Source organism: Trachemys scripta, chromosome 14 (genome assembly GCF_013100865.1).
Source record: "Trachemys scripta elegans isolate TJP31775 chromosome 14, CAS_Tse_1.0, whole genome shotgun sequence".
In the NCBI taxonomy this organism is placed as follows: domain Eukaryota; kingdom Metazoa; phylum Chordata; order Testudines; family Emydidae; genus Trachemys; species Trachemys scripta.
In genome coordinates, this window is record NC_048311.1 from 16,692,263 (window position 1) to 16,712,580 (window position 20,318).

At 50.6% G+C, this 20,318-nt stretch overlaps 1 long non-coding RNA gene across 2 annotated transcripts in view; it reads right to left on the reverse strand.

Moving 5' to 3' along the window:
* Positions 1–258: 258 nt before the first annotated feature.
* The window catches only part of LOC117887348, a 71,087-nt gene continuing 51,027 nt past the window's right edge, over positions 259–20,318 (reverse strand). For both annotated transcript variants that reach the window (XR_004648164.1, XR_004648165.1), the window contains exons 2-4: positions 4,396–4,458; positions 2,162–2,286; positions 259–844 (exon numbers count right to left, since the gene is read on the reverse strand). This is a non-coding gene — a long non-coding RNA (uncharacterized LOC117887348). The remainder of the gene's footprint in view (positions 845–2,161; positions 2,287–4,395; positions 4,459–20,318) is intronic.

Consider the following 20,318-nt stretch of genomic DNA (forward strand, 5'->3'; position numbering starts at 1 on the left):
CTCCCCTCGGCGCTCTGGCCACCGGGGAGAGCGGAGAGCCGCGGCGGGCTCTCCGCCCTGCTCCCGGCACTCTGGCCGCCGGGGAGAGCGGAGAGCCCCGGCCGGGCTCGCCGCCCTCCCCTCGGCGCTCTGGTCGCCGGGGAGAGCGGAGAGCCCCGGCCGGGCTCCCCGCCCTCCTCCCGGCGCTCTGGCCGCCGGGGAGAGCAGAGCCGCGGCGGGCTCGCCGCCCTCCCCCCGGCACTCTGGCCGGTGGGGGATTGCTCGGCGCCCTCCCCTGCCGCGCTGGTGGGGTGGGGGTGGGGGGGACGGCGGTGGGTGGCTTTTTTGCCTAGGGTGGAAAAAAAGCCAGAGCCAGCCCTGCTCCAAATAGCAGTGGCAAATGAATGCAGAGTCTCAGCTCAGAGTTTTTATTCACACAAATGTTTGCAGATTTTTTTTTTTTGCATTTGCTTGACTCCATTTGAAAGCTTCCTTATTAGCAGGATGAATGAAGATACAGAGGTTAGTAGCTCCCTGAGTGTCTGACTGAGGTCAGTGAAAGCACAAGACGATCGATGGATCCTCCCAAGCTATGGCATAGCCATGTCGGACACAGCACCTTAGAGCTCTGTCAGCTTTGAAATTCCCCAGCACTGGCACTGACAGGTAAAATAATCTCCTGGGAAGCTCTAAAGCACCAGCGCTTTGCAGGCATCCCGTCCCCTCCTTCAAAGAATGCTCTTATGGATAATTCAACGTCTCTTTGAGGCTTCTGAGAAACTTCCAGGACGTCAGAGCCAATCTCTTCTCAAGAGGAAAGAAACATGATGAATCTCTGCCTTGTACAGCCCCGCAGTCTCAAATGCTGAACCAGGGGAAAAAAGAGGAGTTGTGCCATTTACTTTAATGCACGGATGGAGACTATTGAGGTGAAATGACTGTGTCATTAAAAAGCGAGGAGCAGGGGCAGCTGATGAGGAGAGAAGCAAGTGCTAATCACTTGGCATTTTCTACTTTAGGATTTCTCGCCATGGCCATAGGCACCGACTTCCCCTCTTTCCCCGGGTGCTCGACCCTCGCTCTGCCTCCGGCCCCGCCCCCACTCCACCACTTCCATGAGGCCCTGCCCCTACCCCATCTCTTTCCACCCCTTCCCCAAAGTCCCCACCCTAGCTCCGCCCCTCCCTGCTCCTTCTCCAAATCCTTGCTCTGCCTCCTCCCCTGAGCACACCATGTTCCCGCTCCTCCTCCCCCCCCCGAGCTTGTTAACACCGCCAAACAGCTGTTTGGCAGCAGCCAGGCGGAAGGCGCTGGGAGGTAGGTGGAGGAGCAGGGATGCGGCACATTCAGGAGGGGGGAGGATGTAGGGTGACCAGACGTCCTGATAAAATTGGGACTGTCCTGATTTTTCGGTGTTTGTCCCGATATTTCACTCCGCCAGAATTTTTTTTTTTTTTTTTTGCTCTGCCGGCAGCAGCACTCGGCTTTTTTTTTTTTCTCCACCAGCAGACCCTCCTCCCCCGGTGTCCCGATATTTTCTTCCTCACATCTGGTCACCCTAGGAGGAGGAGGTGCAGTGGGGGGTGATGGGAGCTTGGCTGCTGGTGGGTGCAGAGCTAATTTTTCCCCATGGGTGCTCAGCCCCAGAGCACCCTCGGAGTTGGCACCTATGGCCATGGCATCAAAACTTGAAGCCTTGGATTTGAATTCCTTCGGAATTTGGGGTGATGTGGGGGGTTTGAATTAGCATCCCCGTGTCTCAACAAGCCTCCCCCATGGATCCACTTACAGCTCAGATCCAGAACTAGGCAGGGCCAAAATTTTCCAGCTCTGCTTTGGACGTGGAAGGAATGGAGTGAGATAGTTGCCCAGTTTGGCCAGTCATCCCCTGGAATTGGCTAGACGGGTTTGCAGGCCTGTGAAATGGGCAGGTCAGGACTGCAGTGCAATGGCAGAGCGGTTTGGGGGGCACAGGATTGGCAGAACGGGCGCAGCAGGAAGGGGACTAAGGGGCATTGGCAGAAGTTTGCAGGAGACTTTTGTACGCTCCTTAGGTGTGCAATGCCTGGCTCCAGTCCGCGCCAGTCCCCACTTTCAGAAACACTGAAATTCACCGATGTATAAAAGTAACTACATTATCCCCCATCACCTCACCCGCACACATACAAGCCCTGGCGCTTACCTGCTATGGCAGACTCTCTTACCATACAGCAGGTGACAGAACAATGGGAAATCACAGCAGCTGAGCTCCCTGTAGTGGTTTCAGGTCAGGGAGTGTGAATACAGTCTTTCCCCACCAACCAGTGACTGGGGAAGAAGAAGAGATACAGGCAGCTTTCATCAATGCCATCAGCTTCTGGTTCTCCATGCTCCGTTGTGCAGAAACCAGCTTATGGCCAAGGGGGATTTTGTTTAAAGGAATTAAACCTTCCTGTTAGTGACCAGTCCCTGAGCCTGGGCACCAGACTCCATTCTGCCGCTTGGGAGGAGACTCGCCTCCTGATCAACAGGAAAGCTGCTTAGCACTGAACCTGGCGATCAGGGCCGGCTCTGGCTTTTTGGCCACCCCAAGCAAAAAAACGGGGCGGCCAGAACAGCAAAGCAAAAAAAAAAAAACTGCGGCGCGGCCGGAGCGCGGGCGGGAGAGAGAGAGAAGGGGGCGGCCAGGGCTACAGCAGGGGCGCTGCCACGCGGCCTCTCCCGCTGCACCGTCTCCTGTCGCCTGCCGCGAGGGCTCCGCTCCGGTCGGCGGGGTGGGAAGGAAGAGGACTTCCCTGCAGGGCGCTCTGGTTCTCCGCGCCGCCGCCCTCTACAGGGCGGCCGGAGAGGAACAAGAACAACAACAACAAAAAAAAGCAGCCATGCCGCCCTAGGATTGGGCAGAATGCCGCCTCGAACAATCTGCCGCCCCAAGCACCAGCTTCCTCAGCTGGTGCCTGGAGCCGGCCCTGCTGGCGATGGGCCCAGCAACTTCATCCTGTTTATTACGGTAGTGCCTAAGGATCAACCGAAAAGGGAACCCCACTGTGCTAGACACTGTACAAACACATGAGCCCCTGTGCCAAAGATCTTACAGTCTAATAGGGTAGGATAATAGGATCAATGACAATGACAGACTCATCTATAATCCACCCGTGCAGGACGAAGCAGCAAGATCTGTCTAGTGCAGGTGGCAAGTGAGCTTTGCACCTGTCAGCTGATTCGCACCCAAAAGCTGGACTCTCTCCCAAGACCATTCCTAGTTTGGATTTTCTATGGCTGTGCACGTTGGAGCGAATCTCTGGGTGCAGCTTGCACTGATGGGTGTTTCAGATGTTACTGCAGCAGTAGCAGGTTGTACAGTCTAGCACCTGTCTGTCCTATATGATCTTAATAGGACTGTGTGCTTTCCTAGCACTCATTGCTGATGTCTCACTGCACTATGCCGGAGTGAGTGTCATTCCTGCCCCATTGGGCAAGGAAGCACAATAAGGCTGCGTGATCTGCCTAGCATCACAGAGTTCAAGGCAGAACCAGGAGGAGAACCGAGGAGTTCTGAATCTGCGTTCCCAGCTCAAACTGCAGGACAGCTCAATGAATTCAAATGGAGGTGCCACCTTCTCCCACAATATGGGACTAGAGCACCGACAGTGGCAAGAGCTCCAGGTCCTGGGGTACAACTCACACCCTTCACCTGCACTCCCAGAGGCAAGACCCACCCATATTGTATAATGCGTCATGAGAGGAAGGATCATCCAGTGATTAGGACATGGGAGACCCAGGTTCAGTTCCTAGCTGTACTAGAGGTTCCCTGCCCAACGGTGGTCCAGTGATTTAGTCTGTCTGTGCCTCAGTTCCCAGCCGTAGAACGAAGGTCATAGCCCTTCCCCACCTCCCAGGAGTGCTGTGAGAATCAATACGTTGAAGACTGAGGTGCTCAGAGCCTGTGATGAGGGGGCCAGAGCCTCACAGTTACTTAGTAGCATCCAATAACTTTGGGCCTCTTGTTGTCTCATCGCTACCTCCTGGAGCCTTTGTCCTTCTGATAAGTCAAAGTACTATCAGTTCCCTGTTCTGTCCCCGTTACATGTGCCAGGCTTCCTTCCCGTGCTCCGTCTCTCTGGCATAACTCCACGGGGCCTCCCACTTTTTCTGAAATGATCTTTTCTTGCCAGCATGTCACCTATTTCACTTTGGCATGCAGCCCAATAAAAAATAAGTGTAGAGAGGGGAAAAAAACCCGCTGTCCCCACGAATTCCCACTGTCATCTCATCTATTTCTGAAAGGTTTCTATCGATTTCACCCCATGCACTAATAAAGTGGCCATTCATCCCAGCACCCTCTCCATTCTATAACCTCGGCTTTGCTAGCAAGGCGAATCTCTCCAGCGGATGCTTTCCCCCATCATTTTAGGTCATGCAGTTTGTATTACTTACCCCAGTATTTCTCAGTGGATTCACAGGGAGCAGCTGCTTTGCATCGCCTCTTAAGGGACTCATCTGGAGAGAAGAGATGGACAACGCACTTACAGTGGTTCCTATAGCAATTAAAAAGGCGAGCCTCTGCCCTCCATTTCAATCAGAGCTGCCACTGGCAAGTTCCTGGGGTGGGAAAAGCACATCTCCCCAGGCAGAAAGTGCCAGGTGTGTTGGAGAACAAAGCTGAACTGCCACTTGGCTGGCAGCAGGTAGAATTTTTGAGAGCAGGGAAAGGGAGCTGATCAGTTTCCATTCTGTTGTAAAAACAATGAGGAGTCCTTGTGGCACCTTAGAAGTCACCTACTACAGGACAGGCCCAACAAAGAAAGTAACAGAACGCCACTAGCCATCACCTACAGCCCTCAACTAAAACCTCTCCAGCACATCATGAAGGGTCTACAACCTAACCTGAAGGACGATTCCCTCACTCTCACAGACCTTGGGAGACAGGCCAGTCCTCGCTTACAGACAGCACCCCAATGTGAAGCAAATACTCACCAGCAACTACACACCACACAACAAAAACACGAACCCAGGAACCAATCCCAGCAACAAACCCCGTTGCCAACTCTGTCCGCATATCTATTCAAGGGACACCATCCTAGCACCTAACCACATCAGCCACACCATCAGGGGCTCATTCGTCTGCACATCTACCAAAGTGATATATGCCATCATGTGCCAGCAATGCCCCTCCATGTACATTGGCCAAACTGGACATTCTCTATGCAAAAGAATAAATGGACACAAATCAGACATCAAGAATTGTAACATTCAAAAACCAGTAGGAGAGCACTTCAATCTCCCTGGACACTCAATAACAGACTTAAAAGTGGCAATTCTTCAACAAAAAAACTTCAAAAACAGATTTCAACAAGAAACTGCAGAACTGGAATTAATTTACAAACTGGACACCATTGAATTAGGCCTGAATAAAGACTGGGAGTGGATGGGTCACTACAAAAAGTAATTTTCCCTCGGCTGATACTCACACCTTCTTGTCAACTGTTGGAATTGGCCTCGTTGGCACTACAAAAGTAATTTTCCCTCTCTTGATATTCACCTCTTCTTGTCAACTCTTGAGAATAGGCCACTTCCACCTTAATTGAATTGGCCTCGTTAGCACTGACCCCCCACTTGGTAAGGCAACTCCCATCTTTTCATTTGCTGTAATATATATACTGCTTACTGTATTTTTCACACCATGCATCTGATGAAGTGGGTTTTAGCCCACGAAAGCTTATGCCCAAATAAATTTGTTAGTCTCTAAGGTGCCACAAGGACTCCTCGTTGTTTTTGCTGATACAGACTAACATGGCTACCACTCTGAAATCTGTCATCCTGTTGTAGTAACTTGTGGACAGCAAAGGAGCATACTACAGTGATACCCAGGGCCCCCTTTTCTCTACAGGCACCATTTACAGCATCAGAATCTGCACCCATGGTTTTGAAGTGCTGGTACTTGCATCTCTATCGATTGACCATGGATGCAAACCAGGCCAGGAGGTGTTCAAGCACTGGGACGTGCCCTTGCAATTTGGGAGCTCATCCTGCAAAGAACCAGGTGCAGATAGCTCCTACAGAGAGAGAAGCTGGGCTCAGGCCATGTGAAAAGGTCTTCTTAACCCTTTTGTTTTTGGGGCAGGCAGGTCTGGAGCTGGGTGCTCAGCTTTCCAGTTGGCAAGGGGCAGAGGACATTGAAGAAGCAGCTGTTGGGGGGGGGGGGGGGAAGGTCCCGCCATCACTCTCTAGAGACCCCCGCTTGTAGACAAAAGCAGCAGCATTAACAGCCTCCAGAGAGAGCCATGTGCCATGCTCCTCCAGCAGACAGGACACCCACCATGGCTTGGAGCCTGGAGAATCGAACAGAGACCAGAGCTCAGCCTCCATTGTCCAGGCAGGCTTTAGCTGCAATGCCATTACATTACTTTGTGCCTTGGTGTGATGGGGAGTCCACCCCACACAAAGCCTGAAGGGGTTAAGGAGGGTAGGGGGGCCAATTAACTGCCCAAGTTACACCTGGAGGAGCAGCCATAGAGCAGGAAATAATCAGATTAGGCTCAGATGGACAGGAACAGGCAGGGCCTGAATAAAACCTAGGAGCTGAGAGCAGTTAGGGGCTACAGGAGAAGCAGTCTGCAGTCACTCCCTGAGAGGAGGGGGTTGGGGTTGGGTGAGGTGAGGCGAGGCAAGGCAAGGCATGTAGCCTACAGTTACTCCTAGGGAGAATAGAGTTTGGGATGCCAAGCCCAGAGGAAGGGGGAAGGTCAGGGAGGTAGGAGAGGCTCAGGGGAAAAGCAGCAAGGTATAGAGTAGGGCAGACATTGGCTGCTGATGAGAGGTCTCCTGAACCAGAAGTGGCCCTTTGACCCTTATGTAGTTATAGGACAAAAACAGGGATAGCTTAGTGGTTTGAGCATTGGCCTACTAAACCCAGCGTTAGGAGTTCAATCCTTCAGGGGGCCACTTAGGGATCTGGGGGAAAATCAGTACGTGGTCTTGCTAGTGAAGGCAGGGGGCTGGTTTAGATGACTTTTCAGGGTCTCTTCCAGCTCTATGAGATAGGTATATCTCCATATATTATATTATTATTAATTGTGAGGGGTGTTATAGTATAGTAGTGGAGATGTCTGCAGGTTTTGCATCTGTTGTTCTGGCAGGCTCTGGTGCTGCTTTGATTTGGTGTGTCCTGGTCTGTGAGGAGGTTGCTTCTGATGAAACAGGGAATCATTCCGGACGGAGAGGGAAGTTTCTGTGGGATCCCCCTAAAAAGCAGGGCGGGAGTGGGGCCAAAGAAGAGGCTGGTCCCAGAGAATCTATCCCAGATTTTACACTTAGCGATGCATACGCTCGGGTAGGTCTTCTGGAGTTTAGCTAGTGCTTGCACTCACCAGACACAATAAAAAAACCTCATAGTTTATGCACTTCCCCATCTCATTTCAGTGCCTCAGTTGAAGGAGCTCCCATTAACTAGGGACACACCAGCTACCCTTAATTATTCCTCCTAAATCTTCAAGGTAATGCAAGGAGTTTGAGCCACGTTTCTCCCACTAATCCATAAAACACTCACGTGTTCCAGGCTGGTAGGCAAAGGAATGCCTGTAACTCGTGGACAGGGTATATCCGCTGGGAATTGTGCAGCTAAAATTCCCCACACACACCCCTTTGAAAATCTAGGACTTTGTTTCCAAAGGCATTTTCCCTCAGCCTCCAGGGGAGTATGTCGAGTGACTACTCCCGTTACCCACACTCACTGATTTTGACCTCCCAAAGGAAGGCTCCTATCAGCTCTGACATCTCCCTTGGGAGCTGCTTGACAAGTTGTGGAGGAGAAGCGTAAAGCCTCAAGGGTCTTCAGTAACTCTGTGGTCCTTACAACATTTCCAAGTGGCAGATAGGGACACGAAAGCTCAGTTGCTCAGCCGGGTGAGATGATTAGTAATGAAACATGTACAGATAAGCTCAACAGGCTGGACATTTTCATAACTTTCCCCAGACACTTCCTGAAATATCAGAGGCTGCTTAATGCTCTCATTGGGTAACACAGCTCACCCAGGCTTTACCAGTTATTTTTTTCCTATTGGTTCCAGTGACATGGAGCACAATGGATGCTGAAGGTCTGCTAACATGCAGAACGCAATAAAAATACTACGAAAGAAATCGCACTGTCTGGCCAGAACCTCAGCAGGTGTAAATTAGCATAGCTCTATTTACTTCAGTGGAGACACACCAATTTATACAAGCTAAAGATCCTATTCAGTTGTCGCTGGTTCTCTTCTAGCTTTGGTTCCAATTTGTGTCTGCTGACAAGTGGTGACAAGTTAGAGTGGGGCCTGTATATCACCAGAGTCCCTCTCCCCGGGAATGGGCCACACTGATGTCAACACAGTTCCCCCAGCTGAGGAGCTGGCCCATTGTGTGTACAGCTAGTGTGTTCCTGCACTCAAGCCCAGGAAGGGATAGCTCAGTGGTTTGAGCATTAGCCTGCTAAACCCAGAGTTGTGAGTGCAATTCTGGAGGGGGCCACTCAGGGATCTGGGGCAAAAATCAGTACTTGGTCCTGCTAGTGAAGGTAGGGGGCTGGACTCAATGACCTTTTGAGGTCCCTTCCAGTTCTACGAGATAGGTATATATCTCTGTATATTATTATTATTATAAACTGGGATCCTGGCATTCCCCAGCCTCTCTGTAAAGCTGTAAGGAACCAGCTTTTGCGGGAAGTTGCTCTTTAGCTTTGTCCCACAAGTGGCAAATAAAAGCTAACAAGCAGTGCTGCTTCAAACAGCGTATGTGAAGTGCTGAGTCAAAATATTATCAGCCCCCAACACCCAAAGCACGAGCTAAGGTCAAAACTATGTCTTGACACATCAGGCTGTTTTGTGCATCTTTTTCCTTTGTCAACCTCCAAGCCAGTGTTCCTTTTATTTGTTCTACCATTAAGCCTAGCTTGCCCTGTGGACTACTGGGATCATGTGAAGAGTGGAAAAGGAAACAGCACGAGCCAGGAGATAACATCGTCTGGCAATGAAATGACTGTGTGGAGAGATCAGAACTGGCCCAGAGGAAGGACTGTTTACTTCGAAAGGCTGATACTTGCTCTGAAGGAATTATTTTTGAAATCAGCAGAAAGAGAAACTAAATAGATAAACATTTGTGCCATGAGAGAGCAGAGTAATATTAAAACCACATTCACTTTCCTGGAAATCAGTGAAATGCATATTCTGCACAGAAAAAGCCAACGAACTGATGGACAGGGAGAAGGGACATAGAAAATTGAAAGAATGTGAGTGAGCAAATGCCTGGGCTGGTGCTTTTGCTACGAGTTCAGATTTTTAAATGAAAAAGAGGTAGCCACACCTCAGCAATAGGTGACTTGGGGCTGGCGCAGGGACGGGGAAGACCTTTCACTTGGTTCAAATCTTGACTGGCACTGACTGAAGGCCATTGCAAACTGATGCTGTTCAGTAGCTCGTGTCACTGGGTGCACTCACCACTGGTGGAGCTGCCTCCTGGCCGTTCTGGGGACTAGCTCTGCCAGGTGCTATCGCCCCCGCTGGTGGTGTCCCTATCCAACATCCTTTCTCACCCCGTGGGCCCCTCTCGCTTCAGGAACCACAGCCACCTCTGTGTGATTCGACCCTCCGGCCAGGTCACTATTGGTTTTGCTTCCTGCCTGAGTCCATGCGGGGACAATTTTGGGCACATGGTAAGTTGGGTGTTGAGGTGTGGGCTGAGATTTCTGGAAGACGGGATTGTCCGTTTGCTGCCTTTGGGTTCTGTGCCAGGACTGGGGTATGGGTGTAACTAAAGCAAGTTACACATAGAACATGTTCAGACTCCACCTCATTGAGTTCCCTACTGGGAAGCCGACCTGCCGTCGGCGATAGCTTGGAAGGGGGGTGACACTGGTGTCCGCTCTGGGCCACTGACGTCGGGAGAAGGGGCAACAGTAGAACAGCTTAGTGTCCAACCAGCATGAGTTGAAATGGGGAGTACAGCTAGGTATGGAGAAGACTGTAGGTGGGTTCCAAGCTCTCCTCCATAGGATATGTTGGCTATTTGGTACAGTCTGAGCCAGTCCAGAGGGAAAAAAATGCCATTCAGAAATATTTTGCTAAGCCTGTTCTTGGATGGAATTCCGGGCTAGCTGGTGCAAGATTAGCTGAGGGGGTTCCTGTTTCCTCTCCTCCTTTAACTTGTGGTCAGTGCTTCCTAGTAGTGCCTCCTCTGCTTGTTTCTAGCTCCTTTTACAGACCTCCAGGCTCTTTGCAGTGAAGAACTGGGATTCGAGTAGGACTTCACTGATAAAGACCATGGGGCCGCTGAGCGGGGAGCAAAGGGAGGGCAATTTTCTGGTAATTAGGACAATTTGTGAGAACTAAACCCATTCTGAGCACCAAAGGAGCAGTGCAGAGCCAGCCTCCAGCAGGATTGCCCAGCCTCAGGTCTCAGCGTGAGCAGGCAATCCTGCCGCTGTAAGCTTTGCCTTTCTGACTAGTGCTCCCAATGCACCATCTGCCGTTTCATATGTAAAACTACACCCTTAATTTCCCTTCCCTTGTAATGCACCTGCCCGTAGAATACAGGTTTATCTCAAATGTGACTAATTCATAGCTCCTACGGTGACAGGAGTATGTAACGGTGAAGGCAGTCTCTGCACACCCTGGTGTGATGCTGCAAGCTTGGCGCACCTGAATTTCCTCAAGTGGAACAGCAATACATTTTCAAGGGCAAGGAGAAGCCAACACCTATTTACACAGTAGTATGTCCACTTCTGACTCAGACTTCAGGACAGGAAGCATTGCAGCAAACACTTCATCGGGACGCTGTATCAGGGCTCCCAAACCTACAATCCACGCCCAAGTCTTTGAGTCAGGTTAGACTTGTCTCCTTGCACGTAAGAGCATCTGCAGCCTACCTGAGTTCTATTCCCCACCCAACTCCGATTCCTGTTCCTGTTTCTGTTTATATAGTTCAGCCTCCAGGGCAGGGCAGGGCCATCCTGGATTATCCAGCCAGCTCCTTAAAGGGGTAGTATCCTTTTTACCACACACTCTGTCACATAGTCCATTGCAGGAGCGTTTGAGTCCATGATGTTCCCGTTAGCAATGGGTCACAGCTGGCCACCCGTGCTCTGCTTTGCCCACTGACATAGAGAACTTCAGTTGCCATGTGCAACAACATGCTTCCCTATGTCCCGCCATCAGGGCTGCTAACCAGCCCCACCCGGGGAAGGGTCTTGGGTCAGGGACATTGGAAGCACCTTAGCAAACAGGAAATGCTTCTTCGCTACCATCACTGGATCCATTGCTGCCATGCAATAGATAGCGTACAGACTGCTGTTATTGCTGCCTCACCCTCCATTCCTGCATCCATTCACCTGGTCCAGCTTCTCATTGATCTAGATCAGGGGAGGGCAAACTGCGGCCCACGAACTGGATCCGGCTCGTCAGAACTTTCAATCTGGCCCGTGGGATTGCCAACCCCATCGCACAGCAGGGCTAAGTCACTCCCGGAAGCGGCCGGCACCACGTCCCTGCGGCCCCCTGGGGGAGGGCGGGCAGAGGGCTCCGTGTGCTGCCCTCGCCTGCAGACACCGCAGGAACGGGGAACTTTGGGGGAACTTTGGGGGTGGTACCCACAAGTGAGGGCAGCACGCAGCGGAGCCACCTGCCCCACCCCCCACCCCCAGAAGCCACTGCTGGACATGATGGCCACTTCTGGGAGTGGCATGGGGCCAGGGCAGGCAGGGAGCCTGCCTTAGCCCACTGCGTGCCACTGCCACCCCGGAGCCACTCGAGGTAAGCGGCACCGGGCCGGAGCCTGCATCCTGAACCCCTCCTTCACCCCAAAACCCCTCCCACACCCCAACCCCCTGTGCTGAACCCCCTGCTGCACCCCATACCTCTCCTGCACCCAACCCCTTGCCCTGAGCCCCCTCCTGCACTCCACACCCCCTCCTGCACCCCAACCCCCTGCTTTGAGCCCCCTCCTGCACTCCACACCCCTCCTGCACCCCGAACCCCTTCCCACACCCCACACTCCCTCCCGTACCCCAACTCCCTGCCCCAGCCCTACATTCATGGCCCTGCATGCAATTTCCTCACCCAGATGTGGCCCTTGGACCAAAAAGTTTGCCCACCCCTGATCTAGATTGTGAGATCTCTGGGGAAGGGTGTGTATTTTTACTAAGTTTGTACAGCACCTAGCACAAGAGGGCTCTGATCCCCTAACTGAGGCCTTCAGCTGCTCCTGTAATCCAAGGATATAATAATAATTAATAATTAATACTCTGTACATTTATTTGGAATACAGTTTCTATGAGAAATGGAAATTCAAAATAAATCTGTGTTGGGTTGAAGACAAGAATTAACCCCTCACGGAGACTGTTTATGACCCTGACCTGTGGCCTATATTACCGCAGATCAGACCTCACCTCTGGGCTCTGCCAGGTATTCACATGAATAAAAATGCACAGAGGTCACGATGGATGTGCTGTAGTTTATAGTGCACTTGTTGGAGGTGCGTGGGAGGAGAGGGCTTTCCTTTCAGACCCATATAGTATGTGTGTTCAAGTACTTCCTGGATGCCTCTGATTAGCAGCTGCTGGGTATATTCCTGTAATACTGCTGAGTTCCAGTCAAGCACAGGTGATACTGATGTGTCAGTGAGAGTGCTGACACTTGTCCTCTGCAAAGGGTCATTATTAATCAGGAGTGAAACCTTCAGCCGCTCTGCAGCCTCTGGCTCCCCAATAGGCTCTATTTCTTCCAGCATCTTTTAAGAAAATGAAAGTTCAGGAATTTCCACTAACTCATGACACACTTAATCCAAGCGCCTCCCATGGAAGCAGCTGAATCTCAGTGACCCTTCAGGGCAATGTCTGTGGTTTAAACCTGAACAGCATTCCTCATAACCGGGCTGCCTTCAGGTGTCTAAGCCTTTGTGTCAAATGTGTCCTGCACACTGGTTCTGTCTGTTTGCAAAATGTTTGGGGGGCCTTTAGAAGGTCAAGTGCTCTATAAAATGTCTGGCCTGGGCTGGAGTCCCAGACTGTAGCTCACCTGTAAAATGGTCGTGATGATATTTACCATCAGGGCAATCTGAAAATATCCAGGGTATTAATCTCTCAGAGCCACCCATAGGGGGCTATGCAAACATTAACCCACTTTTCTGCCAGGGAAATTGAGTCAGAGATGAGAAATGACTTGTCGGGGGAGCCCTGCCCTCTAGTATGTTACCCCTGGAGGTAGGAGGGTGGGGGAAGGGCTGCTCAGGCAGGAGAGACGCTGAGCAAGGCAAGGGAGAGAGTGTAAAAGATCTCCAGGAGGGGAGACCTGGGAGTAGGAAGAGAAATGTTGATTTGAGGGACTTTAATTTGGGGCTTATGGAGTTATTGTCTGTGAGCAAACCCAGGCTCCAAGGAGGGTATTTTGACTTCAAAAGAGGGTGGAATCTGTGTAAGGAGCCCTCCAAGGGAGAAATTATTGGTAGGGTATCACAGAGGCCTCCGTGACCACAAAGGGGCAGGTGAGGCAGCCAACCCTGTTCCAGGAGGAAAGAGCCAGGAGCTAATCATTGCTGTGCTGGAGCAGACTGTGGTCCTGCCTTCAGGGTCGGCTTTAGGAAGTGCGGGGCCCAATTTGAACATTTTCGGTGGGGCCCCAGCAGGGATGACTCAAAAAAAAAAAACAACCCATATTAAAAAAAAAAAGCCTTTCATTTCTTCCATGTATTATTTACTTTCCATAACTATATAAATAATAAAATTATATAGTATGTACATTGCATCATATATGCTGTTGAGGATCGCCGTTTCACATGTGTGCACATATGTGGGTCCCAGCTGCTCCCTGCCCCCCTCATTGAAGCAGGTGTGCAGGGTTACTGCCCTGGGAACTGCAGGGCACCAGTGGACATGGGCTGGCTGGAGGCAGGACAGGGGCTGACTGGAGGTAGGGTCTGGCTGCAGGCAGGGCAAGGGGTGCAGGGCTGGCTGGAGACAGGGGTGTGTGGGGCGGGCTGGCTGCCTTCAGGCAGGGCCGCAGGCGGGTGCAGCAGGGGTTGGCAGGGCTGGAGACAAAGGAGTGTGGGACTGGCTGGCTTCAGGCACGGGGGTGCAGCAGGGGCTGGCTGCAGGCAGGGCAGGAAGTGCAGGGCTGGCTGCTGGCAGGGCAGGAGGTGCGGGGCTGGTGCAGGCAGGTCAGGGGCTGTGGGGCTGGCTGGCTTCAGGCAGGGCCGCAGAGGGGTGAGGCAGGGGTTGGCTGGAGACAGGGCAGGGGGTGCAGCAAGGGCTGGCTGTGGGCAGGGGGTGCAGGGCTGGCTGCAGGCAGGGCCGGGGGGCGGAACTGGTGGGGGCAGCGGGCAGGGAAGGGGGTGCAGGGCTGGTAGAGGCAGGGGGTGCAGGGCTGGCTGCAGGCAGGGCAGGGGGGAGGAGCTGGTGAGGGCAGAGGGCAGGGCAGGGGGTGCAGGGCTGGTGCAGGCAGGGGGTGCAGGGCTGGCTGCAAGCAGGGTGAGGGGGCGGGGCTGGTGCGGGCAGGACAGGGGGTGCATAACTGGTGCGGGCAGGGGGTGTGGCAGGGGGTGGCTGCAGGCAGGGGATGCAGCAGAGGCAGCTGAAGCCCTGTCCCTTTAAATAGCCCCCAAACTCCCCGCTATCCCAGGGCTCTGGGGGCTATTTAAAGGGACGGGGCTCCAGCTGCCTCTGCCGCCCCAGTCCTTTAAATAGCCGCTGGAGCCCCGCCGCTTCCCCAGGGCTCCTGCGTCTATTTAAAGGGCCTGGAGCTCCAACTGGGGTCGCGGGGCTTGCTGCGCTCCAGCCGGAGCTCCAGCTGGGAGAGCGGGGCTTCGGGGCAGGGCTTGCCGTGCTCCTTCCGGGAGAGCGGGGCTGTGGAGAGCGGGCCGCCAGGAAAAAAAAAAAAAGTAAAAAAAATTAAAAAGCACCTAAGGTGAGGGGCCCTCTTAAGCGCGGGGCCCGATTCCTGGGAATCGGGTGAATCGGCCTAAAGCCGGCCCTGCCTGCCTGGTATGCAGCATCCAGCCATGCCTGATACTGGATGTGTCAAAGGAGTAAAAGCTGCACACTATTAAGGCATTTAGCCAACTACACAGTGCAATAGTTGGAGGAACACATTCCTCCCAGGTGCTGATAGGTCCTCTCCTCTGGAGGACTCCTTGGGAATTTCCCATGTCTCCCGGTGGCTGCAACATTCCCTCCCGCATTTTGTTCACACATGTCTGAATTACGCATCAGGCCTGGCTTTTGGCAGAGGGGAGCAGCACTTGTGGGAGGAACTGTGATGTCTCTGGGGCAGTCAGAGGTGGCATGGGTGTTTGGAGTGTTGAGCAAGATGGTCTCATCCAGTCATTTCTCTTGGAAGTCCTGCTCTGAGGAGCATCTTCGTCACTTGGTGATATCCAAGGAAAATCCAGGCACGGCAAGTGGGCTTGAAGACTCAGTAAGGTGGCTCTGCAGCTATGCTTGGAACTAGGGTTGTGATTCCCTGCTCACGTGGACAAAGGAGATCTAGCCCACTACAAATAGTAGTGGAGCTGCAGTAGTACAGGCTAGCCAGCCCTGGTACAAACGCGCTGAACCCTGTGGGCACATACTCAGGGCGGCGAGCTCATGCCCCTGTTGCCCATGCCACTACAGCTACAATGCTCTTTTTAGTGAACTAGCTCAGATGAGAGCTTGCGTGACCTGAGAATTGCACCCCTAGATCTTGGTGTAGATGTAGCCTTAGGATCTAAGGTTAATTGAACACATGCTTTAACATAAATGCACATCATACTTGAAAACAGGAAGAGGAGTGCAGGCTTGGAAAGAGAAGGTCATTCGAATCCCAGCATTTAGATGTGTTTGTATGAATAAGTAATTCAGGTTAATCCTAGTTAAATTCTTGCTTGCTCTCTTCAATCTCAACCCAGTGCAGCTGTCTTTGAGTCATTCCTGGGCAGATGCCCTGGGTCACTGGACGTCTCTTTGTCAGATGATATATAGAGCAGAGGCACTGATGAGCTGTGGTCACTAAAAGAGACCATGCCATTTTTTCACAAGAGGAGAGCTGTTCGCTTTGGTGTCCCGACCAAATTCCAGCTCAGATACTTCTGCTGCCTGTATTCGGCTGTAATTTCAGATGGCTACATTAGTCTTCACATCCCCTTATGAACACCGTCATTTGGTGGTGTCGTCACTTTCCTCTTCCAGAAGTGGCTGCATCTCCATGGTGGGTAAAGTGGCCCCTGTGTACAGTCTGCATGGCACACTGGGATTTTCCCTGGTGGAAAACATTTGCCAAACATTGTTGCTCTGGATTTAAAAAACCAAACCCTTTCTGATGTGTGATCAGCGCTGGATAAGGAAAGTTCCTGCAACAAGTGCCCCATAGATGTTTATTTTATTTCCGCTCATGCTGTTCCCACTCAAACAGGAAGCAGCATTTCAGATAAAATACAATATCAATGATGTTTACTGGCTAGCTATCAAGCCATGCATAACAAGCAAGGCACAGGCACTAATTAAAGAATGACTCTCAAACTGCTGACCCCCAAAATTCTTCCCCCTTTTTCTTTAATCAGCACAAACCTGCCAGACTTGGTTCTGCCTTCTCAGAGGAGAAGTGCCTCAGAAAAGGTGAAAGCTGCATCTGTGCCTAATTCACAGCATAGGCTGGTGCCTAGATATTGTGTACAAAAAACAAACCCATGTTCCCCCTCCACAGTTCCTCTCAGGTGTAACACCTTCCCCACCCCAGACATAGCTGAATAACATATCTGTTACTCTCTTAGTGAAAAAAAAAAGCAATAATAGAGGGAGGGATAGCTCAGTGGTTTGAGCATTGGCTTACTAAACCCAGGGTTGTGAGTTCAATCCCTTGCAGGGGGCCATTTAGGGATCTGGGACAAAATAATCTGTCAGGGACAGTACTCAGTCCTGCTGTGAAGGCAGGGGACTGGACTTGATGACCTTTCAAGGTCCCTTCCAGTTCTACAATTCTATGTTTTGGCTACACTCCTGTACTCAGGCCAGGAAAGGAAGGTGGGGGGCTAGGGGTGGCTTGAAGCCATCTTTGCATTTCTTGCATTCCATGCAGGGTAGGTAGTCTGGGAAGAGCTGCGTGGTGCGATGAAAAGAGGCACTTGGTTTTGTGTGTGTGTATGGGATTGGGATTGGGAGGTTCATCTAGGGGATGCTTTCCAAAGAAACCCAATTGTTATGTTTTTCCATGCACCTAGGAAAAGATGGTCTGGAAAACTGGTTAAAAATCTTCAAGGAAAACTACCAAGCAAAGGAGGAACAAATGTAAAGTTTCCATCAGGGAGCACAGTGTGTGTCTTGCCCTGTCACATGCCACAATCCAGGTCTGCACAGGCAGCTGCCCCTGCAGGCAGGCAAATCCCTTGGAAATGAAAAGGGGGGTGTCAAAGGGTGCACTGCTCATCTGGGCCTCCAGAAAGCACTAGTTACTGGGGACGGGGCTACCTGACAAGAGTCAGGTGGAAGAAAAATCCCCATCCTCTCCTGTACTTGTCAGCAGGATTCAGAAACCAGGCATGAAAGGGTTAACCAGCTGCCAATCCAAGGCAATTGGCATTCGCTGGGGAAGTTGGCCCAGCTGCTTTATATAGCAGGCAGGAAAGGAAGCAGGGGAGTGATGATTGGCCCAGGAGCACTGAGTGAGAGAAATGTCAGCACCAGCTTATTATAGAGCAGAGTTTACTAGGATCAACTGTAGCTTCATTCCCACAATGCAATGGCATGCCTGCACACCCCACCCCACTGAGTGACTTCATTACCCCTCCCTTTCTGTAGCTGTTTCCCTGGGGTAGGGGATGTCTCAGGAGGGGAGTACAATCCTTCCCTTCTCAACATACAAGCTCTGCCTCTGTGAAAGCGTCTGACCATGTCCAGCTTGCAAACTCTGCCAGAGCCTCAGCAAAGTTTAAGAGTTCTCCAGAGACTCATCACTGAACTAGATGTTTTGGGGCTGGGGAGAGGAAGAGGTCAGGAAATTCTCAGCTTAAAAAACAGAGACTCCAAGTTCAAGGGAATGTTGTGCATATCAGTTGCTTTGCGGGGAAATGCCTTAATGCCACAAGGAAACTGGTGAGACTCCTGACCTTTGCACATAAACCCAAGTCTAGTCAAAGGCATCAGGAAAGTAGAATAAAAGAGTCAATTGATGAGAGAGAGAGAGATATGTGGGGGCTGTGAGAGGGAGAGAAGTTGGAAATGTCACAAGTGAATCCTCTCCTGGTTTTGAAGCCTTTTCATTAGAAACACCAAGTCTGATTTGCCTCTAAATTCCTAGGGAGATCAGATTGTGTACAAAAAACAAGCTCGCAATGGGTGGTGACTTTATAATAGAGCAAGTTCAAGACCCCTCATTATGAGTATCCTCATTAAAGGGACAGGTTTCTTTGATATCTGATATCCTGAAGTGGATTTCACCACTTCTGCCCGTTGACGCTTTGCTAACTCATGCACAAACATGTTCCTAATAGTCCTATTTAGTTCCTAACAGCAGCTGGCCAAAGGAACCCATAACCTCCATAGTGGATTCAGTTGATATCTCAAGTGTCCCTCCCAGCATCTATGTGGCAAAGCTGTTATAAATTATCGCAGTGCTGAGGGAGCTCACCCAGAAGCCTGACTCACTTTTAAGTGTCAGCAAATACTCCGCTTCACAAGGCTTGTAAGAATAAGGTGCTGCTTACTGGAGGAAAAACACTGGTTGAATCCATTGTCCTGGGACAAGCTGAAAGAATCATACAGAGTTTTTATTCCTAGATCATGCACCTGGCTTGTTGAGCTCTTCTTTAAAAACTATGTCTTATATAAAGACATGGGAGAAGAGACTGGGAGATTTAAATTTGGTTCTGCCTCCAGTAACTTACTGACCTGCTTCCAAGCTTGTGGTGGAAAACCAAAATCTTCTGTCTCATGGTCACTACTCCCATGTGGATACATGCAATGGAAAACCAGCTGTCCCCTAACTGCTGGAAACAATGTTGTAAGGTGGGCTTCCAGAGACATCTTAGCAGTAATGACCAAACCACCTGGCATTGTAGGAATTTATCAGAGATCTTATTTTAAAAAAATCCCTGGTTTTTCCCTGCCACTATTCCCATAGGTGTTTCCTTCTGATATGGGTCATAACGGCGATTGCCAAATTCAGGACGAACTACTGATAAATAGGGCAAACACAACCCAAAACTGCTGGTTATTCTTTTGTAAGATATACCAAATCAGCCACAAAAGTAAACTCCTGTTTCACCACACTGGCTAACAAGAAAACATAACGTCAGTTTTTATATCACCACCAAAAACACTGGATTCAGAGATGAGTGGTTCTTTACAACCAGTCTCATCAAATAATAGGTTCTTCTGATCCCAAAGGACCAGCCACACACCCAGGTCAATATATAACTTAGATCTTACCCAAAAATCACACTGATGCCAATCCTTTAGTATCTAAAATCTAAAGGCTTGTTTATAAAAAGGAAGAAAGGTAGGTGAGAGTTGAAATTGCTTAAAGGAATCAATTACATATAGTAATGGCAAAGTTTTTGGTTCAGGCTTGTAGCAGTGATGGAATAAACTGCTGGCTTAAGTTAAATATCTGGAGTACATCCACAGCTTGGATGGGTCATTCAGTCCTTTGTTCCGAGCTTCAGTTTGTAGCAAAGTTCCTCCAGAGGTAAGAAGCAGAATTGAAAACAAAATGGAGAAGATGCAGCTGCCTTTTATAGTCTCTTGCCATGTGGCCTGTGCTTCCTTTGTTTTAAACACAAGCTGCCCAACACGTGGCTAGGAAGCCTTAGAGTTCGCGCCATGGGCATGTCCCTGCCTGCCTTGCTGAGTCATAAGGTGTATCTGCCTTCTCTCAATGGGTCAGTCCTCAAGGGGCCATCGAGCAGGCTAGACAGTGCTGATGCCAAACTGCCAGGGGGTGTCAGCCAGAAGCATAGCACAAGTTTGAAATACAGACCTACATACATATCTATAACTCATAATACAAAGGTGATACAAACCTATAAACAAGATAATCATATCTGGCAAATTATAACATTTTTGCAGATATTTTACGTGGCCTATTTGGCTGTGACTGGTGTCCCAGTGCGGGATAGCTTTGGTTACTCAGTTAGTGTGAACCGCAAAGAATGGGGCAGACAATCCCCATAAAGCTGGTGGATATTCCAATACTTATATCTTCACATACAAAAATGATACATGTACACAGATTGCATAATCCTAACCAGCAAATCATAACCTTTCCATAGACACCTCATTCGACAACCTTTGTATAATATTTGCCGCAAATATATAACAGTGGTTTCAACAATGATCTATATGGTTATATTGTAATCAGATAATG